The sequence below is a fragment of the Sarcophilus harrisii genome, chromosome 1 (assembly GCF_902635505.1).
Source record: "Sarcophilus harrisii chromosome 1, mSarHar1.11, whole genome shotgun sequence".
NCBI classification, from domain to species: Eukaryota; Metazoa; Chordata; class Mammalia; order Dasyuromorphia; family Dasyuridae; genus Sarcophilus; species Sarcophilus harrisii.
Window position 1 is genome coordinate 53,909,363 of NC_045426.1, and position 22,768 is coordinate 53,932,130.

The window sequence follows — 22,768 nt, forward strand, 5'->3', positions numbered from 1 at the left end:
GGATCTTCCTGTTTCTGTCTACCAAAAGCAATGTTAGGCAAAATTACCAAAAGATTCCAGGAAATGATATTACTGTCTTTGGTCAAGTTTGGTCAAATTTGTGGTGAGACACAAATTGCTTCTTTGCCTCTTTAAGAAAAAAAAAAGCCCACAAGTTATCCTGCCATTGAGCTACAACTTACTTTTGTTTTATAGCTTCATTCATTATAATAAAAAAACACAATAATGATGTATTTTATGTCTTCTAATAATAGCTTAATTAGTTATTCATTAGAGAAAATTCTTTTACCTATACCAACCTTTAACTATAGCAACTAAGCTAATGTTTACATGTGTTTTTAATAGGAGCTAACATTTATACAGAACTTTCAAAACTAGACTGATTCTGCATTTTTTAGTTGAGCCTTATTTACAACTCAATTCTATCCTGTAAATTGGCTAAATCATAGCTCTTTGTCTCTGAACTTAGTTCAGAAATTCAACTGACCTATAATGAATTGTTTAGAAATCCAGTTCTACTAATCATTGTTTGATTCTTGCCTCAAGGAAATCTGTTATCTGTCATGATGCCATGGAGTCTGGTCTAGGTTCTTTACACCACCAAGCTACCCTTCAAGGATTTCTGGGTTTTTTACTCAGAGAAGTCTGGTCCACTACCTTTAATCTTGTAGAAGAACTCAAATAATGAACATTTTTTAGTCACAGGAGGGAAGGAGGGAGTTTTTATTAGCCCTTCCTTCCCAATTTCCAACCAGTCATATTGTACCCTATGTCTCAGCTCTGTAATCAATCATAGTGATACGACCACTACAAAGTCCTGTTCTTTTTTTTTTTTTTTTTTTTTTTTTGGTATTTTTGTAGTTTGCCTAAAATTATAAAGAGCTGTTCCCCTCATTGGAGGCCTTAACTTTGCTGAGGAAGCTGAGATTTATTGGCAAATTTGCACCTCACTAACAAACTGATCATGCTCAGAACTTTGGGCCTCAGTTTACCTCCTTTTAACCATAATAACTTTAAAAGTACCTTTCTTATCTCATTTGATCTTCACATCAATTGTGTGAGGGAGATATTATTGTCACCCCCATTTTATATATGGGTAAATTGAAGCAGAGAGAAGTTATGTGACTTGCCCAGAGCCACAAAACTATTGAGTGTCTGAGGCCAGATTTGAACTCACTTGTAAGTGACTCCAGGTCCAAGGTTCCATGCACTTGTACCACCTGCTGCTACAGTTTTTAAACTCTCATTCTTGGCACTCATCCCTTTTCCCATCATTTCAGTATTATCACTAAAAAAAAAAAAAAAAAGAGGATGTACAAGTCCCTCTTGTTTTTAAACCACGTTTGTTTCACATACTGCCAAAATCAAGAAATTCCTCAGCTAGTGGCCAATTTGTTGGTAAAAACCTCTATACTCCACTAAGCTGATCTGCAGACAGCCAACTCAGCCTGTCACAGAAATGGACCTGAAGGCTTCTGAGCACACAGAACCTACAAAGGTTTTTAGTCTCCTAGAATAGCCTTCAAATATTGAGATTGAGGGGCCTCCTATCAAAATGATGAATTGGAATAAATTTTAGTGTACACAGTTCCACCTTCAAACCCTAAAAAAAAAATGCCTTCAAGACAACAACTAGGTAAATCAGCAAAGATAAATATGATATGGAAATTGTGCACTATTCGATGGTCCTAATAAAATATAAATTTAAAATAAAGGATAGATTTTATTTTTACTATTCAAATTAAGCGGTAGCCCATTTAATTTTTAGTACCTCCCTTTAAGACGAGAAGCAATACGGCAACCTATTTTCATTTATTTTTTTTAAATGAGAAACTTGATTTTATTTTGAATTAGCTTGATTTAAACAGTCATGTGCTCCATGCTACAACCTATTTTTAAAAGCAAATAGTCCACGGTGCCTCTCCATTAATTAAGAGGACAGAACAGAAAATAGAAGTGCTAGAAGAGACTTTAGATATAAACATACTACTACAATTCTCTCATTTATGTCGAAGGAAGCTAAAAATAAGAGGTAATATGATTTGTCTATGATTACACAGCTATTTGGTGGCCAACATGGACCACTAAATATACCACCCCATTGCTACCTCTTAAAACAGTTTCTAGAATCTTTTGGATAAATCAAATAGGAAACAATAAGGCCAGTTATGTGTCAGAAGGATAACGGAGAATCTATTGGAAGAATTAAGCCTGTGGGAAAGCCACCTGAATGGGTTGATAGAGCTTATTGTAGATGCAGCCTAGAAACTTAAAGTTTGGTCAGCAGCAAAGTCTGAATTGTATGTGGTCTCTTTAGGTACAAACCACTGGCTCCTGAAAATAGAATTAAGTGAATAATGCTGAGCAGTAGAGCCAGTATTTTGTTCCTTCAAAGAGTACCAAATGCAACAATAAGAATTCCCATAAAACAAACCCAGAACAGGTACATTTTCTCTGCTTTATAGCTAAAAAGTTTCACCAAAAAAGAATTGGGCATAGCAAAAAAGTTTCATTTTGCTGTTCTAGTTATTCTGGCCATCTCTTTCTAAACATGAAAAGGGGGAAAAAAGCCTCTGTTCTCACCATCTTCTTGCCAAATTAGCAGAGCAGCCACTTTAAAAGGGTCAAAGCTGAGTCCGGCATCAGGAAAAGTAAGCTACAAACAGGGAAAAATAGCAAACCTCAAAGAAACCGTGGTATATGTCAATTTCAGATTTAATAAGCAAAAGTAGTGGTCATTTCAAGAATTTCTTCAATGGTGTATTATTTACTTTGCATTTTCAATTTACTTACTCATAAATACAATCACAATAGTATATGTTGGCATCATATGCTATATCCTATGGCACTTATAGAAAGGGAAAGATTATATGTACACTTTTATGTAATTACAGAATCTCTTAATTATAGAGTTGAGGAGGGTGAAGAAACAGAGGAATAAGGAAAATTGTGATCTAGTAGAAAGAGCCAAGTAAAGTCAAAGAACCTGGGCTTCATCAAATTCTAGCTCTGCTACTTACTGTGTTAACCCTGAGCAAGTAGTTTTCATCACTACGAGCATCAATGTCCTTTTCTATAAAATTGGGAAAGGGGGTTTTGAAAGTATCTGAAGAGGTCCCTCCCATCTTTTATACTTCTTGATCCTATAAATCCCTATAAGGCCAGAAAAGTTATAAGGGACTTGACTAAGACCACTCAACTAGTCACAGCCAAGACCCTAAACTTCCATAGACTACTTCACAAAAAGCAAAGAGAAATGTTAGAAATGGCTACTTTTTACAGCTATTTTTGCTGGAGTTTTGATATATCTGTATTTTTCACTGAGAAATTAATTAAATATGCAATTTTCAACACTTCATTTTTATATCTGTAATAGACACAGAGGCCAAGGACTAAGAATAAAGGAAAACCCAGGTCACTGAAGAGCTGTGAGTCAGACTCGCTCAAAGGAAAGACTCCCACTACTCCTTTCATATTGTAAAGCAATTTCCACTTGTCTTCAGTTTCAAAAAGCACTTATTTGAATTATGAACCTTATAAGTAAAAAAATTATTAGTGTTTTTTTAGGTTCTTTCCTCCCCCCTAAGGAAAAAAAAAAAAAAAGAAAAAGGAACATTATCTCTTCTTACCATATTGGAATTTGTTCACCTATTTAAGTCTGACCTGAGATAATTAATTTCAGAAAGTTTCCTGTTAGTCAAAACCCTCCACGAAAATTATCCTATCCAAAATAACAACTCTTAACTGCTGTGATCAAACAAAAATTTAATCACAGGAGAGCATGTCACAGCTTCAACAGAAAATTAAACCGTTTTCTCCCAAAGTAATTTATACAACAATTTTCCCAACTCCAGTTCTAATCCAGTTTTTCCCCAGGTTCTTCTCTTCAGAATTAGCTCTTAGAAGCATGTAAATAGTGCACGGTCAGACTTCCAACCTGCTTCCCAACAGATCTGGCCAGTCATTTGTAAAGCTTTTGAATTATTGCACCCCACAGTCCCATGTGCACCAGTCTTTGGCTTTCAGCATCCGTTCCTTCTCTTCCTGGAGGTCTCTTTCTAAGCTTTTGAGGAAAGAAGAACAAAAGCTTCATTTGAATGGATCATACTTCCAGCAGAGAGATTGGAAATACATTGTTACAAAAACCCCCTTCGAATAAACATTTCTCAAAATGTACATGCCAGCTGCCTAATTTTAAAAAGGCATTCCCCAAGTACCTGCCACCCTTTAATTTTAGAAAGTCATAAAATAAGTGCCTCTTCAGACATGCTAAATGTCACTCCATTAGGCTCTTCTTAGTCAGAACAGAGAAAAGTTGGGATCCTCAGAACCAAACAAAAGAGTTTAAATGAGATACTGGTTATTTTTTAATTTTCTGGATTGACGACATTAAGTCATAAGATTTTGAGCACCATCATTACATTGTAGAAAATATCAAGTACAGCACTTGATATCTTATGGGGTTTTTGTAAAGAAAATTATCAAACTAATATACATGTTAGTTGATGATGTCATCATTTTTAAAGCATTCAGGTCTTCCCTTCCCCCCACCCCCAGTTAAAAACTGAACATACCTATTATTGCATTTTAACATTACTTTTTTTTGGTCTAGAACTGTGATTTCATTACCACAGGGAAGTTTCAAGATAAAAAATGTTTCCACCAATACAGATCGTTAATTTGTCTATAACATATAGCCTTGAAAAGGATTACATGGTGCTCTAAGGTCAAACAACTGGGATATAACCAGTTCCATAACATCAGGGACCACAGCTTATTTATCTTTTTGTCTAAAAATCTTATGCCACCTACAACAGTGCTTTGTACACATTTACTCCATAAGTATTTGTTGAATGAATACAGAGAACATGAGTTTCCATGAGAAAAACATTTCTAATGTTTAATAAGCTACATAAATGCAATGAAATACTACTGTAATACAATTAAATTCAAGACTACAAAGAAATCTGGAAATATTTATGAAATAATGCAACAATACAAAAGTCAGAATAATGATATATAAATACATTAATCTTTGAAAACATCAAGAAACATGTTTTAAGTATCTGCACTATATGCCAGGCACAATGCCAAGGTGCTAGGAGACAGAAAATATGAAATAACCCTTGTCACAAATATTTACCAAGAAGAAAAGTACATGAGAATGAATGGACAAAGACCCTTCGTGAACACTTGGAAGCAACTGGAAAACTATTATAATTTATGCTTCAAAATTATTTTAAATGTAAATGGTTTAAATTAGGAAAGTTTAATTGGTTGTGTTAATGTACTTAGCTTTTTAATAAAATATTTAGATGTTTAAAAAGAAAAACATTTATGAAAATTAGTCAATAAGCTCATCTGAAAAATATCTTCTAAGTATCTGTATTATGCTTAAAACTACATTATACTATGCACTTGAAATGAGTATATAAAAGAGATTATTTGTATGCACATTCTTATGTGGAAATTTATAATTCATATTTAAATTTTTTAAGTCCAAAATAATATAGCATACAATCTATAGAACCTGTATCAATACTATATACTAACAGAAATGAAAAACACTCAATTCTAAAGAATGTTTTTATCCCCTAACCAAGTTCAGTAATCAAGAATTTGAGTGACTTTAAAATTGCCTAGAAAGAGACAAATAAGATACATTCTGGCAGTCTTCTCACTGTCTTTGGTTACTGACCACATCATCCTAACCATCCTCTCTTCTTTAGGGGGCTCATATTGAGAGAATGAAACTTGTCCCCTTGGAAGTCTCTACTTGATGGAACCTGCTTCACAGGTTCTTCAACAAGGAACCAGTAAGTTAGATCCATGTGGCTCTAGCTTTCATTACAGAGATACTTCTACCTTTTTATCTCAGAATTGAAGAACAAGTATATTACTTTTTTTCTAATGAATTCTAAATTTATTGCAAGAAGAAATCACTGAAAATGAGGTTCATTAAAATAGTCTATCAAAAGAAAATCAAAACTCAAAAACTATTTGTACTTTTAAGAAAATAAAATAAAAGCTCTATTAGGGAAAGAAACAAGAATCAAAATGGATGGAAAATTCACCTTCACCTAAAACAAGAAAAATGCTTGTCTCTCCTCTGGTTCTGACCAAGCCTTCTCAATGCAGCTTAGCAGCAGCATCTTGAACAAGTCCCAATATCTCTGAACCCCAGTGTCATCAATGAAAAATGAACTTAAACCATATGACTGAAGGGTGTTGTCATCACTGTGTTAGAAGATGCAGCCTCTGCCAGCAATAAAAGTACTTCAGTTTGATCTCCCATCTATCTGCCATTTTGTGGATTCCCTCAAAGTGGACAGAATAATGGCAAATAGGGCAAACTAGAGTGAGGAAGACCTCAGCTACAGTCCTTCCTCTGCCATGTGACCCTGGCCAATTACTGAACTTCCTAATCCCTGGAAAGGCTCTCAAATTCTAAGTTGGAAAGAGGTTTTTTCCTCACAGGGATTTCCTTATACTAATGAAATTTAGAGATTTGTGCAAATAAGACTTCAACTAGTTGAAAATCCATAAAGAAATCTGTCTCCCATAAAAACCTTACTGCCTGCTTCTCCACTACCTTTTTAAAAAAAAAAAATCATTTCTTTAAAAAAAAAAAAGTGTTTTCCTTATATATCTATTATATATCTATATATATTATATATCTATATATGTTATATATATATATATATATATATCTTATATATCTATTTCCCTCCTAGAAAGCCATCTATTTTTATTTAATATTTTTATTTTCCCCAGTTACATATAAAGACAATTTTTTACATTTGTTTTTAGAATTTTTCCAGATTTTATTCCTTTCTCCCCACCCTCCCCTCCATGAGAAGGAGCATGTGAAATTATGCAAAACATTCCATAAGTCATGTTGCAAAAAAAAAAAAAAATAATAATAATAATCTCTCCCACCCACCCCACCAAAAAAGCCTGAAAAAAAAAAAAAAAACTAAAGTAAAAAAAGTATGCTTCAATCTATTCAGACACAATCAGTTCTTTTTCTGGATATGGATAGAATTTTCCTTAAGTACTTCATAGTCTTGTATTATATTACTGAGAATAGCACAGACATTCATGGTTGATCATCCCACATCACTGCTATTACTTTGTATATGGTAACATTTCACTCTTCTTGAGTTTGTGGAGGACTTTCCAGTTTTTTTCTCAGAACATCTTGCTCAGAATTTCTTATAGAACACTAGTATTTCATCATACTCACAAACCACAATTTATTTAGCCATTCTCCAACTGATGGGCATCCCCTCAATTTCCAATTCTTTGTCCCAAGAAAAGAGCTGCTATAAATATTGTTATACACATGGACATTCTTTTCCTTTTTACTTTAATTCCTCTTTTGGGATTCATGTCTAATAGTGGTATTGTTAGGTCAAAAGATGTGCGTGATTTTATAACCCTTTGGGCATAATTCCTATCTTTTGATCATTTATCAACTGGAGAATGAGAGTCATCCCATTTAACAAAAAATAAAAGGCAGAGAGAGTTCTGCAATACTAAACAATACATCAACAAACTCTGACACTACAGTACTCTCAAAATTCCTCCATCTCTAAACAGGGAGAAAAGTTTAGTACAGTCTTTTTCCTTTGAGATCAAGTCCGGCCTTTATAAATTTGCCATGCTCATGTTCAAGTATTTTGTTGTTGTTCTTTCCATTTACATCGTGTATACTGACTGTATTCTTAGTTCTACTTCATTTTGCATCCATTCATAGGTCTTTTCATGTCTCTCTTTATTCATCATTTATTTCAACATTCAGTACAGTTGCATTCTCATATTCACACACAACAATTTCTTTCATTCATCCATCTCAATGAAAAAAGTAAAAAAAAAAAATACCACTATGAATATTTTGATGTTCAGTTCAAATTTCTAGGTCAGAGGTTACAGATATTCTAATTATTTTCTTATTTTGTATAATATCAAATTACTTCCCAGAATGGCTAGACCAAATCATAGTTTTATCAACTGGATATTAGTGTGCCTTTCTTCCCACAATACTTTCAAAATTGACTATTCCAACCTTTTATCCTCTTGCAAAGTATGAAGTAAAACCCGAGTTTTTCTGATTTACATTTTGGAGTAGTTTTTCATATGGCTATTAACAGTTTTCAGTTAATCTTTTGAAAATTACTTGTTCATATTCCATGACTACATCCATTGGTAAAAAACTTTTGACTTATATTTCCTCAACCTAATTTTTAAACCATGCTACTGTAACCATACTGAACGTCAATACTTTCTGGGAAAACTTAAGTATCTGACTTAGAGGGACAGGTTTTAAGTAAGACAATATAATGCTATATCATTAATTTATAAAGTAAGTAGATTAAGTTGTCCTAGGATTTAACATTTAACATTTTCATCCTGGTAGTTTTCCTTGGAAAAAGGGACATGAAAATGTTAACTTGGATGATAATTAAATTCATTACAGTTTAGCCATTTTATTTACAATGTAAGCCAGCTAAATTTTCCCTGTTCACTCTTTACTAGATCTCTACTTACTGAGGAAGCAATTAAGCACAAAGTTACTTAATTTTCTTGGTGACAACGGCATCAACATTATTTACTCACTAGATCAGAGCTTCTTAAATTTTCTCCTTGTGACTCCTTTTCACCTGAGAAATTTTTATGCAATGCCAGGTATGCAAAATAGGCATAAAACCAAACATTTGCTGATAATAAATCATAAAGAAATTTATTGTAGGATAGACACCAAGACATCACTATTGTGGAAAGAAAGACACCAAGATGAAGCCAGGAAGCTGCTCAAGCTTCTCCCACTTTCCCTTGAAAATCACATGAAACCAAGCCTCTGAACAAAGTCTAATGAAAGAAAACTCCAGCTCCAGACAGAGTGGAAGCACTTTAGGAAAGGTCAGTCTCACTGGAGTGAAAAGGGTACTCCGCCCAGCTAAGATGGAGCCTGGGAAAGCCAGTGAGAGGGTCTTAATCACAGCAGATCAGCAGCAAAGCCCCTCAATCCTGGCTCAGAGCAGCAGAACAGGGGGGCAGCTTCCAGTACCAGCTAGGAAGGCAAAACTCTGGGAAACCGGGCTGTTTCCTGAAAAGAGCAGGCCAAGCTGCCCCTGCAAACACAAGCAGGCTCTGTGCTCAAAGCCAAGGCTCAGAGCTGCACAGTCTGCTGGGGACAGCACCCCTTTTATCCCAGGAACAAAGCCCCACCATAAAAATAAAAAAAACAAAAAAAGAGATAATACAAAAAGAAATTTATTGTAGGATAGAGCACCAGTCCTAGAATCAAGAAGACCAAAGTTCAAATCCAGCCTCAGACACTAGCTGTGTGACCCTGGGTAAGTCACTTAATACCAATTGCCTCCCCCCCCAGCCAAAATTTTTACTTTAAAACAATTCCTTGGTATACATATATTAAAGACAAAAGCAAATTTACATACTAATGAGATAATGTGCTTGTTTATTTTTACATATAGAATTAAATCTTGGCAGAATATTTAGTACCTTTTACTGTTGCCAAATTTTTCATGACCCCCCACACAACCCCATGTGAGGTCTAGAATTACAGTTGAAGAAGCTGGAATCCAGAGCAAAGCTTCTTAAACTGTAGGTCATGATCCCAAGTGGGGTTACGTAACTGATATATATATAACAATATGGAAGTCACAAAATTATGATTTATTATCAGTAAATGTTTGATTTATCTACCTATTTCATATACATCAGGATCATGTAAAACTTTCTTAGATATAAAGGGGTCATGAATGGAAAAGTTTAAGAAACCCTGCTCCAGATAACCCTACTTGAGTAAGACCCGAGGACAAAGGTAAATTGGGAATTTGGAGGCTGGAACCCTACTCAAATGGTATTTTTTTTTTAAGTCTCACTGTCAATGGCAGACAAGCAGGATACATTCTTAAGTCTCAATAGTGTGTTAAAAAAAATTTTTTTGCTCATTTTAAGCCTCTTAGCACCATCTACCTTAGTTCCTTCTTCTACTTCCTACAACTCCTCTACTACTTTGGGATTCCAATGTGACTGATTAAAAATTTGGAGATTTGATTCTCTGCCTTGATTTCCAATTATAGTTATTTCTAGCTAATATCTCCCCTCTTTGTGATTAAAAAAAAAAAACTTAGGTAAAGAAGCAAATAAATTACGGAATCTATTCCTAGGAAGACATTAGCATCGGAACTTGAAGGAACAAGCACAACTTTTCAGGAGGTAGATTCTACTTGTGGCCATCAGCCACAGCCCCATCAGGTCCACCATCCTCCTTTCTCTCTTTTCCCACTGCCCCTGTGCTATAGCAGCTCTACATGTCCCCAGCCTTCCTCCCCAAGGCCATTTGTTCTCTCCAACTGCTTGTAGCTTCTCTGAATCCTCCTTCCCTTGAGAACTTTCCCCTAGAACACTTTTCCCATGAGTGTGCTTTTCCGGGGCATCCATTTTAGGGAAAGGTTCAGGCTGGACAACCTTCACTCTCATCCTGGTTTTGTTTCTGACTTGGTAGACACCATGGCCCTCCCTGTGTCTCTTCCTGCTGTCTTTCAGCTCCCTTTGGAATATTATCTACCAGAATGTAAGCTCCTTGGGGGCAAGGGCTTTCTTTTTCCTCCCATGTTTGTTGGCACAGTATCTGGTACACAGGAAGCACTTAATAAATGCTTGTTGTCTTGCCTGGACTGACCCTACCAAATAATCAATCAATATACATTTATTAAACACCTACTTTAGCTCTCTTTCCCAGTTCTATACTAGTTTCTGCTTTCACAAGCTACTTAAGTTTTGAGACCAAGTCCCTCACTCAGACAATCTGGCATGTTACCTGAAAGTCTTGATTGATAAAAAGGTGAACTAAACCTCGTTCTGTTTGATGCAATAAAGAAGCTTTCTTACTTAACAAAGGTAATTACTTTTAATTAAGGAAGTTAATGGACCACCCCCTTCCTTATAAGTGATACACATGTCTGTGTGCAAGCTAAGCTTCATAGTGAGTCCTCAGAAAAACATATTTCAATCATACCTTATTGATACAAGAAGAGTCAATGCTGGTTTAAAGCTGTTTTTATCATATATGACTCATTTCAATCTAATCTCACATATCTGATGGGTTTGCAAATTTTGTCTGATCTACACATAGCACATTTTGCTTCCAATCCCTTCTCTTTCCCATGGCCACCTACTACCTTAGTTTAGGTCCTCTGCATGTAAATTATAACATTTCCTAGGTTTGTCTTGGCAGGTGGATTCCCAAGTACTTTATATTCTCTGCAGTTATTTTAAATAGAATTTCTCTTTGAATTTAAGAAATTCTCTTAAGAATTTCTGCTGGACTCTTGTTGGCAATATATAGAATTGCTAATGATTTATGGCTTGTTTTAAATCTTACAACCTGGCTGAATATGTTAATTATTTCAACTTTTTAAAAAAGTTTATTGTCTAGGATTTTCGAAGAATAAATCGTATCATTTGCAAAAAGTGATGGTTTTGCTTCCTCATTCCCTATTCTAATTCCTTTCATTTCTTCAATGTTATAGTTGGTATTTCTATTACAATACTGAGAAATAGTGATAATGGGCATCCTCACTTCAATCCTTATCTTACTGGGAAGGCTTCTAGCTTATCCCAATACAAATAATACTTGTTGGCTTTAGATAATACTCTTTATCATTTTAAGGAAAACTCCATTTATGCCTATGCTCTTTAGTATTTATAACGGGAATGAGTGGTATATTTTGCTAAAAAAAACTTTTCCTGCATTTATTGAGATAATCATTGTTTTTGTTATTGATATGGTCTAATTATGCTGATAGGTCTCCTAATATCGAGTCAGCCCTGTACTGCTGATATAAATCTTACCTGGTCATAATATTTTTTTTTATATATTGCTATAATTTCCTTACTACTTTGCCTGTTTTTTTTTTTAAATAGTGTATACAATCTTGGAATTAATTGTTCTTTAAATGTTGGGTATATTTCATTTCTAAATCCATGTGGTCTTGTTCCCCCCTCCCCCCGAGAGTTCACCTATGACTTATTTATTTTTCTAAGATATTATCATATATTTATCATATTTATTCTATTGCCTCTTCTGTTAATCTGGGCAATTTATATTTTTGTAAATATTCATCCATTTCACTTAGGTTGTCAGTTTTACCAGCAGAAAATTAGTTAAAAATAACTTCTAATAATAGCTTTAATTTTATCTTCACTGATGATGAATTCACTTTTTCTTTTTTTATACTGGTAATTTGGTTTTCTCTCTAAAAAAAATCAAATTAAATAAAGGCTTTTCTATTTTATTGGGTTTTTAATAAAACTAATTCCTAGTTTTATTAGTTCAATGCTTTTCTTACTCAAAATCCAAGGAGAGATTCATAAAATTAAAAGTATCTCCAGCTTTATGTTTAATTAGGAAATTTTTAATTTGTTCTTTTTCTAATTTATAAAATTGCATACCCAATTCATTCATTTGCTTTTTTTTTCTTTTACTGATGTAAGCAGTTAGAGATATAAATTTTCCTCTAAGTACTGTTTTGGCTGCAACCCATAAATTCTGGCATGTTGTACTGTTGTCATTATCTTTAATGAAATTGTTTCTATGATTTATTCTTTGACCCACTCATTTTTAAGATTAGATTATTTAATCATCAATTAATTTTAAAATCTATGTTTCCATGGATGTAATTTTTATTGTATTATGAACTAAAAAGGATGCTTTTAATTTTTTTGCATTGTGCCCTAATATATGGGCAATTTTTGTGAGGGTGCCACATATAGCTGGGAGAAAGACATATTCCTTTTAATTCCCATTTGATTTTCTCCAGAAGTTGATAATTTTTTTTTTATTTAAAAAATTCTGTTCATCTCCTTAACTTTTCTTGTTTATTTTATGGTTAGATTTATCTAGTTCTGAAATGGAAAAGTTGAGGTATCTCCCATTAATTTAGTTTATTTCTTCCTGTAACTCATTTAACTTTTCTTTAGGAATTTGGATGCTTGATTTTATATATTTAATACTAATATAACTTCATTATTTATGGTACTTTTCAGCAAAATGTAGTTTTCTACTTACATCTTTTATTAGAACTATTTTTGCTTTTGTTTTGCCTCAAATCACAATGGCTACCCCCTGATTTTTTTTTAACCTCAGCTGAAGCAAATAGAATCTGTCCCAGACTCTTATTTTAACTCTGTATGTCTGTTTCAAGTGTGTTCCTTGCAATCAATATACTGTTAGATTGATTTTTAATCCATTTTGCTATCTGCTTTCATTTTATGAAAGTTCATCCCACTCACATTCACATTTATAATTCTGTCTAGTTTCCTCCATTCTATTTTTTCTATCTCTCTCTTTTTACCCTATCGCATCTCAAATCTGTTTTACTTGTGACCACTACCTCCCTTAATCCTTCCTTTGTTCTATCAGTACCCCTTTTCTTTTATTCCCTTTCCCTCCTTCTTCACTTAAAAGTAAAAAGACTTCTGTACTTAACTAGGTTTGTACGTTTTTCCTTCTTTGAGCCAATTCTGATCCCAGTAAGACTTAAGCACTGCCTGATATCACCATCATAATCTTCTACTCCCTTCCCTATTCTAGTGCATCCTTCTTCCTCATTTCTGAATTTTAATTTTTTAATTATCACAGTTAAGTCCCACAAATGTCCTTTATGTATATTCCTTCTAAATGCCTTAATAAAAGTACTTTGGAGTTATAAACATTATCATCTCATATAGGAACATAAACAGTTTAACTTTATTGAATCTCTTAGGATTTTTCTTTCGTGTTTACCTTGAATCTTGTATTTGGAACCCATATTTTCTCTTCAGTTCTGGTCTTTTCATCTAGAATACTTGAAAGTCCCCTATTTAATTAAACACCATTTTTTTTCTTTGAAGGATGATGCTCAATTTTGTTGGATAGGTTATTTTTTTAAATGTAATCCTTCTTCTTTGACTTCCTGAATATCATACTCTAAGTCCTTCAAACCTTTAACACGAAAATTGATAAATCTTATAACATCTTGACTATGACTCCATGATATTTGAATCATTTCTTAATGGTAATTTTCAATATTTTCTCCTCAACTTGGCTCTGGAATTTGGTTATAATATTCCTAGGAGTTTCCATTTTGGGATCTCTTTCAGGAGAAGACTTGGATTCTTTAAATTTTTACTTTATCTTCTGGTTCTAGGATATTAGGGCAGTTTTCCTTGTAATTTCTTGAAATATGCCTGGACTCTTTTTTTCATCCTAGCTTTCAGGTAGACCAAAAATTCTTAAATTCTCTTTTCTCAATTTATTTTCCAGTTCATTTGTTTTTCTCCAATAAGATATTTAATATTTTCCTCTATTTTTAAAAATTCTTTTGACTTATGTTTCTTGATGTCTCATGTTATGTTATCATTAGCTCCTACTTATCCAATTCTAATTTTTAAGGTATTATTTTTTTTCCAGTGAGCTTTTGTACCTCTTTTTCCACTTGGTCAATTGTACTTTTTAAGGAATGTTTTTCTTCAGTGAATTTTGTATCTCTTTTTTCCATGTGGCCAATTCTGCTTTTTTAAGGTGATCTTTTCTCCAGTATTATTTTTGTGACTCTTTTATCAAGCTGTTGACTCTTTTCCCATATTTTCTGGCATCACTCTCTCTTTTCTTTTCCCAATTTTTCTTTTGCCTCTCTTAGTTGATTTTTTAAACCCCTTTTAAGACCTTCAAGGAATTTCTGTTGGGCTCATGTTCAACTTACACTTCTTCTTTGAGGCAATTGCCTGCCGAATTTGCCTAGCTCTTCCCTGTCACCAAACTAACTTTTTATGACTGGATTCTTTTTGCAGTTCGGTGATTTTTCAGCCTACTTCTTGACTTTTAACTTCATGCTAACTCTGGGGTCTGCTCCTGAAGGAGAGGGGGCAGGGTTTTTCCAAGGCAGTCCAGGGGTGCTTCCGGGGGGGGGGCACAAAAGCTTTACCCAAAGGGAGACCTCCCTCCCCTGCAGCACAATGCTAGTGCTCCCCTTGGTCACTAGAGCTGGTGCTACTTTTCACCATGGCACTGCCACCCAGCATGGCTGTGGGCCATGCCACAGGGCTCTATACCAGTACCTGTAAAGGGCCCCCCTATAGTCTCTTTCTGGCCCATGGGCAATGTTCCCAAAGCTGCTATGGCTCCAACTCCGAGGGCTGCTCCTGATGTTCCACTCTGAGCCCCATGAGTCCTAGGGCAAGACCTTTCCTGCTCATCTCCCTAAATTGCCTTAGGCTAGAAAATGGTTTTGTCCTAACCCACTGTTGTCTCTCCACTACAGAATTTGATTTGCGAACATTATTTTAAAGTTGTTTGGAGAAGAATCTAGGGGAGTTCAAATGAGTTCCTGCCTCTACACTTCACCATTTTGGCTTTGCCCATCTTCTTCTTTGCCGAGGCAATTGGGGTTAAGTGACTTGCCCAGGGTCACACAGCCAGGACTTGTTAAATGTCTGAGACCAGATTTGAACTCCGGTCCTCCTGACTTCAGGGCTGGTGCTCTATCCACTGCACCGCCTAGCTTCCCCTTCTCTTATTTCTTAAGTCCTTACCACACAATGTCATAGAATGACATACAATGAGGCAGGAAGGGTCACTGCTTAAAATATGAATTTCAAGCTTGCCCAAAGCCTAAATTATTTCTCTGCACTATTCCATTAGAATGTGCCTATTAAAACTCCCAAAGTGACAAGTTAAAATTATTAGCATTAAATTTAAGCCCTAAATCAACAAAGAAATTAAAGAGCTAGCTAATCAAAGATTAAAGTCTTTAATCAATTTTCTTAATAAAGAAAACACTGAGAGATTGTCAAACTTTACCATGTCAAATAGTACCATGTAAAGATTCACACAAAATCCAACTTCCATGATTAATATGGTTTCACAATTAACTTCCTCACTACTTATATGCATTTTGTAATTTAAACTCCTCCCATCAGTTCCAGTTTCAGGGACATTATAACATTGAGCAATTTTCAGAGTGCAGGAAACATGACAAATGCCACAAAATAATGTCAACAATGACTTTCACATATTTGTTGTGAAACTATTTTAAATTATTTTAACTCTCCTCTAAGGACTGCTTATGTATAAAGAAAAAGACAGTTCAACATTTACCCCTTGGGGTCACAAATCAAAGCTCTAAAAGAATATACACAATCTGTTGGATAAGCTCAACTATCCTCCATATTTTTTTTAGAAAGTTACAAAACTGGTGAGCAAATCAGTTATCCAATAAATAAATGCCTATCAAATACAAAGCCTGTGGGAAATACAAAAAGAAAAAAGCATTTGAAGATCTTATAATCTTTTTGCATGTGATATAAATGTCAAATAATTAAAAGAACAAAACACTGTTTAAAGAGAGCAAATTATGGTTAAAAAAAAAAAAAAAATTTAACACCAATGTGCACTCAGTGAAATCTATACAGTTGTAAATCTTGCAACATTACAATTACCCAAAAAAATCAGAGTTAAAGATAATCCAAAAAGGAGGTAAGAGCTCCATGGTGGCCCTAAATAGGTAGCATGACTTAATTGCATACAAAAAACGAAAACCAAACTAAACAGAAAACCTATGCCCAAAAAAGGGCACTAAACCAGTCAAGAAACAAAAAGCAAGGGGATGAATGATAGACAGCCCAAGTATTTCTTTGACCCTAGACAAGTATCTTAACCTGTGTTTGCCTCAGTTTGTCCCTGCCTCCCAGGGCTATTGTAAGGATTAATTAGATGAGATCAGGTTTGCAAAAGCCCCTAGTACAATGCAAGGCACATAGCAAGCGCTGTATAAAGGCTTTTCCCCTTCTCCTTTCCCTTTACCCATAGGTACCCAGAAAACCTACCAACCTATAACACAGATCCTCTTCTGAGAACATAAACAAAAAGCATATTGGAGGAGTTATGTCTAGACCTCAATCTGTACTAATAGGACTACTTACATTGATGAAGCCACAGATCTGATATATAGTGCTTCAAGATTTGAAAAGTACTTTATACATATCTAATTTTATTATTAGCAAGATTAGTCCTTTTTTTTCTGAGGTCAGAGACTGGCAGGAGAAAGCCAAGAACTATTATATAGCTCTGGAATATTACATCTTTTTCCTGGGCACTTAAACCAATCAATTTTTCTTTTCCTATGTAGGCAATAATTTTTCAAACAAATAAAACTCTAAAACACATAAATCTCAAAAGGAAAGTCTGGGCAAATGCAAATCATCCAAACTCCTAAAACACAATCTGCCAAAATATGGTTCTATCTCGGTATTTCTAGTCCCATTTCCTAGTTTTCCCCCTCCACTGAAATGTCCCCCCCAAGGACTGCATCACTTGCCTCCATGCCCGTTGCTATGCCTGGAAGGAATGTCCACCTCAGGGTTAGCCCAGCAGCCTCCTTCCACAGAAGTCTTTCTCTTCCAATTTCCCTTAGCAGTTATGACTCTCTTCTTTTAATTACCATGTTACTTTCTGTACATTAACTGGACATTTCTGGTCTTTGTACCCCTAAGTTCTTAATTTTGAATTTAATTTAATTAACTATATATTGCTCAATTAGGGCTGTGAGCTCAGAATTTTGTGAGAAAAGCAGTTCATAACATTTATGCTTTGCCTATTCAGTCAAGACAGCTGAGTTGGAAGAATGTTAAATTTCTTTCCAATGATTTCACTGGCTGAAAACAACAGATTTAATTCACCCAGTTTTTAGAGCTCTAATAAATATGAATAATGATGAGCTTAAAGTACTCAGAAAATATTACCGTGTTTTTGCTTTCTTTCAGTAAAGAGAAAACAAAGGTTGAGAGTTAAAGTGACTTCCTCTAATATCACACAGAGACAAGAAGAAAAAGAGGTCCCCCAACTGTGTTTTAAGATCCATCTAGTCTTGTTCCACACGTACAGAAAATCTACTGGGAGCATTATAAAGGCAAACTGGAAAGGAAAAGTCAAGAATTCTCCACCTAATTCAAAATATCTGTCCTAAAAGACACTAACAAGAAATCGGAGAATCTGGACCAATATCTACTCCCAATCCAATAGGCCCCATCCAATTTATCTGGGAATTAGCACACAGGTAAACTCACAAAGCAGAGGAAGTAGCAAAAAAGTTGCAGGTTTAAATTACCTCAGAATTTAAAGCTTAAGCCCTACTTTTTTCTAAAAGCAGTCCTTAGTCTGTAAGAAATGACCAACAGGATAATTTCAGAAAGGCCTGGAGAGACTTACACGAACTGATGCTGAGTGAAATGAGCAGGACCAGGAGATCATTATATACTTCTACAACAATACTAGATGATGACCAGTTCTGATGGACCTGGCCATCCTCAGCAACGAGATCAACTAAATCATTTCCAATGGAGCAATAATGAACTGAACCAACTATGCCCAGAAAAAGAACTCTGGGTGATGACTAAAAACCATTACATTGAATTCCCAATCCCTATATTTATGCCCACCTGCATTTTTGATTTCCTTCACAAGCTAATTGTACAATGTTTCAGAGTCTGATTCTTTTTGTACAGCAAAATAACGTTTTGGTCATGTATACTTATTGTGTATCTAATTTATATTTTAATATATTTAACATCTACTGGTCATCCTGCCATCTAGGGGAGGGGGTGGGGGGGTAAGAAGTGAAAAATTGGAACAAGAGGTTTGGCAATTGTTAATGCTGTAAAGTTACCCATGCATATATCCTGTAAATAAAAGGCTATTAAAAAAAAAAAAAAGAAAGAAAGAAAATAATGATGGCACCTAACTTTCAACTTTCATTGCAATATGTATAAATATGGTGATTTTTGTGATAATTATATGATGATATGATTAAAAGTGAAATGCAACAAAGATAAAAAAATAAAAAAATAAAAAATAAAAACAGTCCTTAGTCACCACTTCCTCTAAAGTAAATACTTTCAATCACATATATACATGAAATCTAGAGGCCTCACTGGGCCATTGAAAGTACTTGTCTTCCAACTCTACAGGAATAAGCCTAGAAGTCAATCAACAACCATTTTATTCATCTGCAGGGACTGGGTTAACAGAAAATTTCCTATCACTTAAACTCTTAAGACCCATTTTGTCTAATGTTTAATTTACCATGCCTTAAGGCATCTAGGTGGTGCAATGGATAGAGCAGCTAACATAGAATCATATACACATAATATAAATTCAAATCCAGACTAAGACCCTTGCCCTAGCTATGTGGTCCTAAACAGGTCACCAAATGTCACCTAAACTCAAGCCTAAACTGTGAGGATAAAATAAGACTATATTTGAAAAGTGCTCTGAAAACCTTCAAGTGCTATATAAACATCAGCTACTACTTGAACTAGGGGGATGAGGATGGGGACAGGAGAGAACAGGTGATTTGGGATGGGAAAGGGGCACAAAACTGTCTTAGACATACTCTTTGTAATAGAAGGAATGAAGCTAAATTCCAGCAAAAGAGCCGATAAGTAACTGAGTATGCCCACTTGGCTCCAAAATATCAAAGTAGCAAGAAATGAACCAAAGGGAAAAAAAAAAGATGTGACAAACAAATTTTTTTTTCTCAAAAAGAGTGATAAGTAAACAAGAAATTCAATACAGTGAATGGCTATTATGGAAAGAAAGAAACCAAAGGCAAAATCTATCTTTAGTAAAAGGGCAAGTACAACTCCATCAAGAAATGACAGGAAAATTCAAAATCGTCTAGAAGGGTTCAGAACAACAAAAGAAGGAATGAGAATGAAATAAGCATAGAAACAGAATCTCTTAAGAAATGAAGGCATTTAGAGGCCTGAGTTTGTGCTTTAATTTATTTTTTTCTTGTATACAAGTGGGAGGTTTCCTGGTCATATCCATGGTCATTTTGTTTCTCTTTGCTAATGAGAGCAAGATATATTTACATTAACTGTTATAATTAAATTTTGTATTTTCCTCTATTAAGTTATGTTTCCCCTTTCCTCTTAAATTGTTAGTATCTGCAATTTGGCTTACTCACCCTTACAGAAAAAGATAATGGCAGCTTTAGAGCTAAGAAATGCAGGTGTGGTTAAAAAAAATGACAGAATAAAATCAAAAGACAACTGAATAAGAAAAATTCATGAGATCAGTATCAGCTAAAAGCAGCTCCATTCATCTGGCCCTAGCTGCTGCCCCTGCTCCCCAACCTCACATCTACAGCAAAGTTTGGATTTCACAAACTCAATATTAAATCAACATTTTCAACTTAGCATGTCCAAAGCTGAAGTGATTTTCTTGGTAAGAATGATCCTGAAGTTGTGAATATGAGTAGTTGGGGAGATTGGTGGTACCCTTAACAAAATACAGAAGGTATATTTTCAGAAGGTGGGTAGCTTTTAGAGAGAAGGATAATAATGAGATTTAGGGGATGTGTTGAGTCTGATATGTTTATAGAAATCCAGGTGGAAATGACCATTAGCTTAAGACTGGAATTCAGGAGAAAAACAAGGGCTGGATATATAGATCTGAACATCAGCTACACAGAAATGTTCATCAAACCCCCATAAAATTAAGAGGCCACCAAACATGAGTGTTGAGAAAGAAGAGAGACTAATAGACTTACTTACCACTGGCGAGGGAGATAGCATGAAATCGAACAGACTAAGCAGAGAAGAGGGGAGAGCCAGTGTCAAATTTTAGGAAGCAGAGGGAGAAAATGGCATCAAATCTAGCAAATGCTCACTTCTGGAAAGAAGAGCTTCAACTCAGTGATCAGATGAGGAGCCAGTTGGCAGAGGGCTGAGGGATTGAGCCCAGCATGAGGGGAGGCAACAAGCACAGCCCACTTTTTCTAAGTTATCCTGAGAAAGGGAGAAAAGACAGGGTGGGAGTTTCTGAGTACAATAATAAATTGAGGATTTTTTTTGAGGATGGGACAGACATGTGTGTGTTTTTAAAAATCCAGGAAAAGGCCAACAGAAAGAAGGCTGGGGTGGGCAAGTAGAGGGAGAAAGAGTGGGGAAGGAGAATAGAGAGGGGAGGGAGAGAGAAATGGAGTAACAACTGGCAATAGAGAACAAGGCCAAGGATAAATGGAGAGAAGGACCTCCAGAGAAGAGAGGATGGTGCTGGGGGATCTAAAGCTCTACTGAAGGGATCAGATGGCCTCAGTTTTCATGTCACAGGATATTCTAGGGAAAGGAAGGAGGGCTGATTGGGAGACTTGAGAACTGTTCTGGAATGGCTGGAAAATCAATGGGGGAAGAGGTAAACCTGTTGCCTGGCTGTAGTGACTCCTTGACTCGTGGCTGAGACAGGATGCCGAAAACATAGAGCCAATGTCATTAGCATGGGGGGGGGGGGTGCGGTCTCACAAGACAGGAGCAGAGCATGGGGGAAGGGGAAGGAACAAGGGGGGGGGGGTCTTTCAGATGAGGAAACTAGAACCAGGGAAGGGTAAGTGATTTGCCAAAGGTCCCAAAGCTGGGATTCAAACTCAGCATCTCTAATCAGCTCTAAGCAGATTCTCTTTCTTGACTATAGAATACTTTTTTTTTTTTTGGGGGGGGGGGGAGAAGAGGCAATTGGGGTTAACTTAACTAGAATCACACAGCTTTTTCTAACTATTGCATGGACATCATGAATGTGACGCTACTGTGTGTTTCTGACTTGCTATTTTGTCTGTTCTCTATTTTCTTGAATCTGTACTAAACAATTTTTATAATTCATGAGTTGTAATATAATTTGAAATCTGTTTATACTATGTCTCTTTCACTCCTACTTCATTATTTCCCTTACAATTTTGTCATTTGCTTGTTACTCTTTTTGTCTACTTCTATAAACCAATGAATTGAAATAGTATCATTCTTGTTAGATTGATATAGAATGTCCATGAAAAGTGACTACTTTTCCAGTTATCTGTTTGTCTATAGAAGTTGTTTTTTGAGCATAAGGTAGACATGGGTAAGTCTTAAGAAAACAGGAAAACTTTGGGATCTCTGTCAATCTTATTATGTCAATTTATCAGGAGTAGTTAATCAACAGGCATTTATTAAGTACTTAACTATGTGCCGGGAACTATGCTGAGTGCAGGCAAAAAGAATAGCAAAAACATCTTCCTTGCTCTTAAGGAGCTTACATTCTAATGAGGAAGGTGATATTAATGTCCTGGAGATATAAGTATTATAAAAAGAATAAAGAAAAAATCCCAAATCCCAACAAGCTCACATGGTAATGGAGAAGACAAGTGTGGTATTCTCTTCTTTTCTCAAATATGATGGTTCTCTGGGAGCAGGTTCCGGGGGGGGGGGGGGGGGGGGGGGGGGGGGGGGGGGGGGGGGGGGGGGGGAGAGGCTTCTGGAGGCAGCCTTAGTTTCAATTCAGAGTAATAATCACCTCAAATGCAGCCAGGAGTTAAAATCCAATCTTTTATTGTCTCTTCCAAAACAGCCCTGTTAGTTTTCCTTGGTTCCGAGAGCACTTGTTGCTAGTCCTTTGCCTCAGCCAGCTTCAGCCTCCAGCTCCCTCTGAATCCTGGCTCTACTCTCCTTCAACTGACTCCAGGAGCTCCTTATATATGATCTCTTAAAGGTGTGAACCCAAAGGTTGACGACTCCTCTGAGAGAGTGGGATTGTGGGTTTCTGACTTGTGAATCTCCCGGACTTGTGGACTAAAGTGTGAGCTAATGTGTGAACTCTCAAAGGTGTAAACATAAGCATTGTTTCTATCAATTCTAGTGACTTAACACCTTGTAAGGATTCTAACAGACA

General features: G+C 35.5%; 1 protein-coding gene across 4 annotated transcripts in view; it reads right to left on the bottom strand.

Annotated features, from left to right (window-relative positions):
• TMCC1 (transmembrane and coiled-coil domain family 1) overlaps positions 1-22,768 on the bottom strand; it is a 245,873-nt gene that overhangs the window by 206,278 nt on the left and 16,827 nt on the right. The window contains exon 1 of one of the 4 annotated variants that reach the window (XM_031955631.1): positions 1,178-6,605. The exons of the other annotated variants lie outside the window; for them this stretch is intronic. The gene's annotated coding sequence lies outside the window, so the exon portion shown is untranslated. Of the gene's footprint in view, positions 1-1,177; positions 6,606-22,768 lie in introns of those variants that run through there. 4 annotated transcript variants of the gene reach the window in all.